Source organism: Nymphaea colorata, chromosome 2 (assembly GCF_008831285.2).
Source record: "Nymphaea colorata isolate Beijing-Zhang1983 chromosome 2, ASM883128v2, whole genome shotgun sequence".
Classification (NCBI taxonomy): domain Eukaryota; kingdom Viridiplantae; phylum Streptophyta; class Magnoliopsida; order Nymphaeales; family Nymphaeaceae; genus Nymphaea; species Nymphaea colorata.
In genome coordinates this window covers 19,839,443-19,845,776 of record NC_045139.1, presented here as the reverse complement: position 1 = coordinate 19,845,776, position 6,334 = coordinate 19,839,443, and positions in this window count along the sequence as shown.

Here is a 6,334-nt window from a genome sequence, read left to right as displayed (position 1 = left end):
GAAGTCTGGTTTTTCTCGTTTATTTAAATGGTCTGATATTTACCCGGCACCTTTTATCTATATATATATATATATATATAAGAGGTATATTAAATGTCGTTATTCCTTGAATTGAAGTTGAAAAAGAAAGAAATGGGCGTACGGCGTATGTTGGGCGTGTGGGGCACTAAGAATTAGTGAGAGCCAACCGGATAGCGTCATGCGGGCACTTGGAACTGGTAGAGCGAGCGGGGCCCTCCTTCCCCTTCCCCTTCCCCTTCCCCTTGGATCTTGCTTTAAAGTACAACCGCCGGGTGGAAGATCTCCATCTCCTCATCTCCGGGTGCTTACTCAATCCTAAGGTACAGCCCCCACAAATATATGCATTTGCACGATTCCCCCAAGACCTGCGGGCACCTGACCCCTCTTAGCTGTTTCCAATTCCTTTCTCTTTTTTTTTTTTTTTTCTTTTTTTAACCTCGAACGATTAATTAATTATACAGAATTAATTTATAAGTTGATAATGTCTTGGTGAACCAAAAAAGTTTTGGGTAGAATTGGATCTAAACGTTGGCGAGTAGGTAACTGTTTTGAAGTAAGAGGACTATTGCATTAATCATAATTAAATAAGTACTGATTCATAACAAAGATATTTTTTCATGTAAAGCTCTCTAATTAAAATAAAATATTTGGGCAGCGTTTGGATGACACCTAAGCATAATCATTGGGGGTAAGAAAAAGGGTTTAATTACTTTCAAAACACTATTTTAGCCGTGTTGAGATGATACAATAAATTAGTTTTTTCCAAAATTCATTTTTGCCAAAAGCTACTTTTCAAAAGAAAGAGGATGACGTAACATTCCCCCAGATGGTTCTAAAAAAAAAAAGAAGAAAAAAAAAGAATTTTGATTCTATTACCCAAACACCGGTTTTCAAAAACTGCTTAAAAAACAAATCTTTTAAGAACTAGTCTCGTCCTAAACACTATCTTAACCTTTTCTCAAAAAACAAGGGAAAATGGGATAAAATTAAGTTGTTTTGAAATTAATTAATATACATTCTTATAATAAAAAAACATATAATGCATGAAAAGCAAGAATTTATATAAAAGCAAAACCAAATTAAGTGAGAAGTGAGACCCAATTTTAAACGAAGCGAGGTTCTTTCACACAATTAGGATAAAGATTTCCCATCTGAAATTAAATAGCTATAGTGCATGATATAAATACAATATAGGAGAGGACTTTGGCTGTACTGACTTAACCTGGATTTTAGGTGACTCTCTAACAGTTTCAACTTTTAAAAGCTAATGACGCCTTCTTTGAGACTCTCAAACCTTTCACTGACGATGTTATGCGCGCAAGAGACTACAATCACGCCAGTCGGTCTGCCATACTTTCTAATTAGGTTAACAACCTATATATAGTAACTTTTAACCTTATATTTGATCATGAAAACCTCACCTTTGTTTTAAAATGGAGAAAGATGGTTCATCCAGGCCACCCTGCGGGGTTTTTTTTTTTTTTTTTTTGTCGTTTGGAGATCAGGTTGCGTGCAACAAATATGCACCAAAAAAAGGAGGCAGTGGCATTTTAGATTTTTTTTTAAAGCTATATGCATTTTAGTTTTTTAATATTTTCATGATTTTCATTTCATTCTTTCAAAAGTCTTCATTTTTCATTTAACGATGACGTTTTAGTCATTACATACCCCCGCGTGTACATAACCAGCTTCGTCCATTGAAGAGCTGCCAATCGACCGTTGTGATTTACCAAATTGGGACATAGCCAAGGTGTCACAAGTTATATATTCTTTGTTATTTTCTAAATATTTTAAAACTTTATTTTGATATATATATATATATATATATATATAGTACATCAAACATGAGTATTTTTATCAATTCATAATTCATAACCAATTTAGCTGAATTGGAATCAATGGAACATTCAATCGGCAACCTGCAGCAGGTCAATTTCATTAAATTTTCTATTTTTGCAACAATGGTCAAAATATCTCTCCCTCTTCTTGATTCAATTTTCTATTTATGTTATCGTTTTTGAGGCGATTCAAACTTTTCGTTCCCTCCAGTCAATGTGGGGGGCAGCATGTCAGCTGGGAGGAGAGAGAACAACGAAGGAAACAAATGAAATACCACCGATCGATCTGAAACTTATTTTTTATTAATCGATGAGAGGTTTGAAGCAATTTACAGCAACAAATCGCAGCTAGTAGCGAGTGTATGCGTCTTTGATATTGGGATCAGTGGAGGAAGCACGCGTGCATGTGTTGTGTGCGACCATGCATGCGCAGGCATGCACTGACTGCACCACAGCTTGATGGGCAATCGATCCAGAGCCCATTTGCCGGCAAATGCCATCAAAAGTTGCCTTTCCGGGAGTTAAAAGCTGCTGTGCCCGTGCATGCAAATCAGATCCGATTCATGACAAGATCTACTCAATATCTAGGGGCTGTCAATTGGCCTGGTTTCGTTTCCTTCAACTTTGATTGGAAAAGATCAGAGGTGGAGGGCAGCTGCGTCGAAATTGGGGAGTCAGAGAGCTCAGCTAGCTGCCAAGGATGTTGATGATGAGGTAGACAGAAATTGTGGGTCAAGTTAGTGGCGGAGCAAGAAACGACTTATGCCTGAAGGACACTAATATAGTTTAAATTATATATGTATATAAATAAATAAAAATTACGGAAAGTTAGTTCTATCTACTGAATGAATCATGTTTTACATAGTGATTGGATAAAACTCCTTGTGATTATTCTCTCAATTCAATAAAATGAAACTGATCTGATCTTGTGTAAATTAGCGACCAGAGTATACATGGATAGAACTTACAATGGGTTCTAGAAAAATAAGCAATTTCAATGAAACAATTTATGTGCTTGGGCTGGTATGGCAATGGCCCATATCAGCCCACACCTGCCTCCGCTACTGGGTCAAGCGTCCTGACCTTGTTATCAAGCATGTCATGGACCGGAAGAACATATATATGTTTCAGGGCAACTCTTCACGTAAATTTCTAGCTACCTCGGCCGACCGGCAGGTCCCTGGGTGCCGTTGCCCTTGTAAAGCATGGTGGATGAAGTGAACCAAGTTCAGGTTCAACGCAGCCCAATAAATTGTGTGCAGTAATTACTGATCTTCAGTGACTGGAATTTTTTTTATATATGTTCTTACCTCAAACTTCAACTTTTGCGCAATCATCATGATCGAAAACCTTTAAATGCAAACTTAAATTAGTTCAGCACATGCATGATCGGATGAGATTTTGTTACTTGATTGTAAAATCTGACAATTTTAGGTGATTGATTGTCTGACGCTTGTAGAATCTTATCCGCATAAGCAAATAAAATTATTGATCATGCGGTGGTGGTTCCCAATTACTGAGAAACAGATCTAAAATCCGTGTAGTTAAAATTTGGAGAAAAATATAAGAGGAAAGAAAGTGGCGTAAAATTTGGAGAAAAATATAAGAGGAAAGAAAGTGGCGTCTAAACAGTATCGGTGGTTAAGTTGTTGTTGCTGTACAAGTTGATATTGTACAGCTACACATTGCACCGAATCTGTTCTTGATTGGAGCTTACCAGGAGCATACTTCTTAGACGAAGAAACAATAAATGGACAAATAAAATAAATCGATCCGGACTTGGCATTTAATGCAGCATATTGAGAACTGGATGCGCATAATATGGAGTGCATTTAAAACAGGACTATATAAAGATTTTGAAGCCAAATACGGCGCATCAAACACCAAAAAATGGTCTCTCCCAGCCCTTAAAAATGCCAGGAAAAGTCCTTCCCGACGATTAACCAGCGTCGGGCATGCGAGTGTTGGGACACTCCACTCCCGGCATTTTTAAAAGATCAAAATTAATTGTGTCAGTGAACACTCTAGTATATATATATATATATCTCCAAAATGCAGTATTGAGGCAAATCTGACAATCGATAGTGATCATGGTAGAATCCAGTGTTTGAAACCACGAATCCTCACGTAGCTAGGAAGGCAATTCACTGCCCATCTTTGAATCCATATACTAAGCTTTGAAGCAGGATGATAATGGACTGAAGCAAATAAAGCCATTTTGACACTTTACATTTTTGAAAAATCAGGGCATACGACATCAGACATATTATTCATTCATCCTCCTCTATTTCTGAGATCTATGAAACGTTTATAGTGATGAACGAGTGCCCAGTTGACTTCCAGAGTCAGAAATTCAAGTCATGTGGGACACACACACACTTCAAGAAAAGAGGCTATGTCAATGGAAAAATCACCTGTACAGGTCTTTAGCAGTGAAATAAATACTCCCCTACTCATCATTTTGTTTGCGAATATAGATTTTTGTAAGGTATACCGGTGACAGATTCACCTGGCAGTAGCTCTATAGCAGTGATCTTATTCACGCACACCGTACATATGCCTAAGGTCGCATTTGACTCGGCGGTTTTATGGTTCGATCACAAATTCATGCTTTTAAACTATAGTAATATGGGTTTGAGATCCATAGTTGGGGGTGGATGCCGAAATCGATCCACAGCTTAATAGCTATTGTGGATTTCAGATCCACTCCGATCTGAGATCCATGGGGAATCAAACGCAATCTAAATGTTGCCTATATTCTAAAACAAATGCATATACTACCAAAATATTTTAACAAATGGTGCAAAAAAAAACTCAAATACAAATAAGAACAACAAAAGGTTCTAAAGATCAAGGCCAAGGTGTGAACTAATGTCAAGGAAAAAAATTCTCTTCGACAAAATTGCGGAACAAAATGTGTTTGCTAATTAAAATAATGGTGGAATTAAGAATAGGTGGCTAGGCTGCTGTATGAGATCACCAAACAAGAGTCCATCATAAGCAAATCCCCATGAATCCAACTTTGATTATGTCCATCTCACCAAATATTTTTTCAAACTCTTCACAAAGGACAATGGCATCAAATAGGATGCAGGAAATAATTTTTCGATGCAAATGTTTTGTTCTAAATGACAAGGCTGATAAACTAAATTCAAAGGTTATTGAATGTGCATTCATTGGTTATTCTGAGACACAAAAAAGCTACAAATATTATGATCCAGTCAAAGATAAGGTCATAGTTTCAAGGAATGTAAAGTTTAGTGAAGAAGAAAATGGATTCGAAAATTATGAAGAGTCACAATACAATAATGATTATTCTTTTCTATTCAAGTATCTTTCTCAATGTGATGATGAAATGTATGAAATTGATGACAACAACATTGATATTAATGATAATAGTGAAGCAGCCAAAGACATAATCACATATCATAGAAGAAACCGACAACAAGACGGTGGTGAATAAGAACATCATGAGACTATTGATCCTCAACCAACTTCAAGGAAAGAAAACCTTAGAAGATGCACTGGAAATGTAAGATAATCTAATAGATTTGTGTCATATGAAACTTTCACTCCAACACATAGAGTTAGAATCAATGTCATTCACTCTCACTTTGAACCAACCACTTTTAATGAAGCCTTCAAATATATTGAGTGAAAGAATGATATGTTAGAAGAATTAAATGTCTTGAGAAAAGCTCAAACTTAGGATCTATAAGATCTATCTATAGGAAAAAAAGACTATTAGATGCAAATGCATATACAAGGTGAAAACTAAGAGTGATGATCTCTAGAGAGATATAAAGCCAGACTTGTTGTTAAAGGTTATACTCAAGAACATGGTATTGACTATGAAGAAACATTTGCCCCTATAGCTAGAATGACTACTGTTAGGACCCTTATTGCCTTAGCATATATTTAAAACTGGAATATATACCAAATGGATGTTAAAAATGCCTTTTTAAATGGAGAGCTTATAGAAGAAGTATATATGAAAGTACCACAAGGCTTGTCGACAAGTTCTTAGACTTATGAATGCTCTTTATGGTCTCAAACAAGGTCCTAAAGTTTGGTTTGATCATTTTAACTCTGTCTCTGCTTTGTTTGTTAAGAAAACTACTGCAGGTATCATAATCATCCTACTGTATATTGACAACATGATCATCACAGGTAGTGAGAAAGAAGGTATTAGAGAATGTAAGAAATTTCTGCAAAAAACTTTTGAAATGAAAGATTTAGGTTTTCTAACATACTTCTTGGATATTGAGGTTGCGTACTCCACTAGATGATATTTTTTGTCACAAACTAAGTTTGCTACAGAGATTATTGCTAAGTCGGGTATAATAGATGATAAGATCACAGAAACTCCTGAACCAGTAGGAAGAAAAATGAAGATAGATGATAGAGTTCTACTCACAAATCCCACTCCTTACCCACAACTTGTGGAATCTTTATTGTATTTTAGCATCACTCGT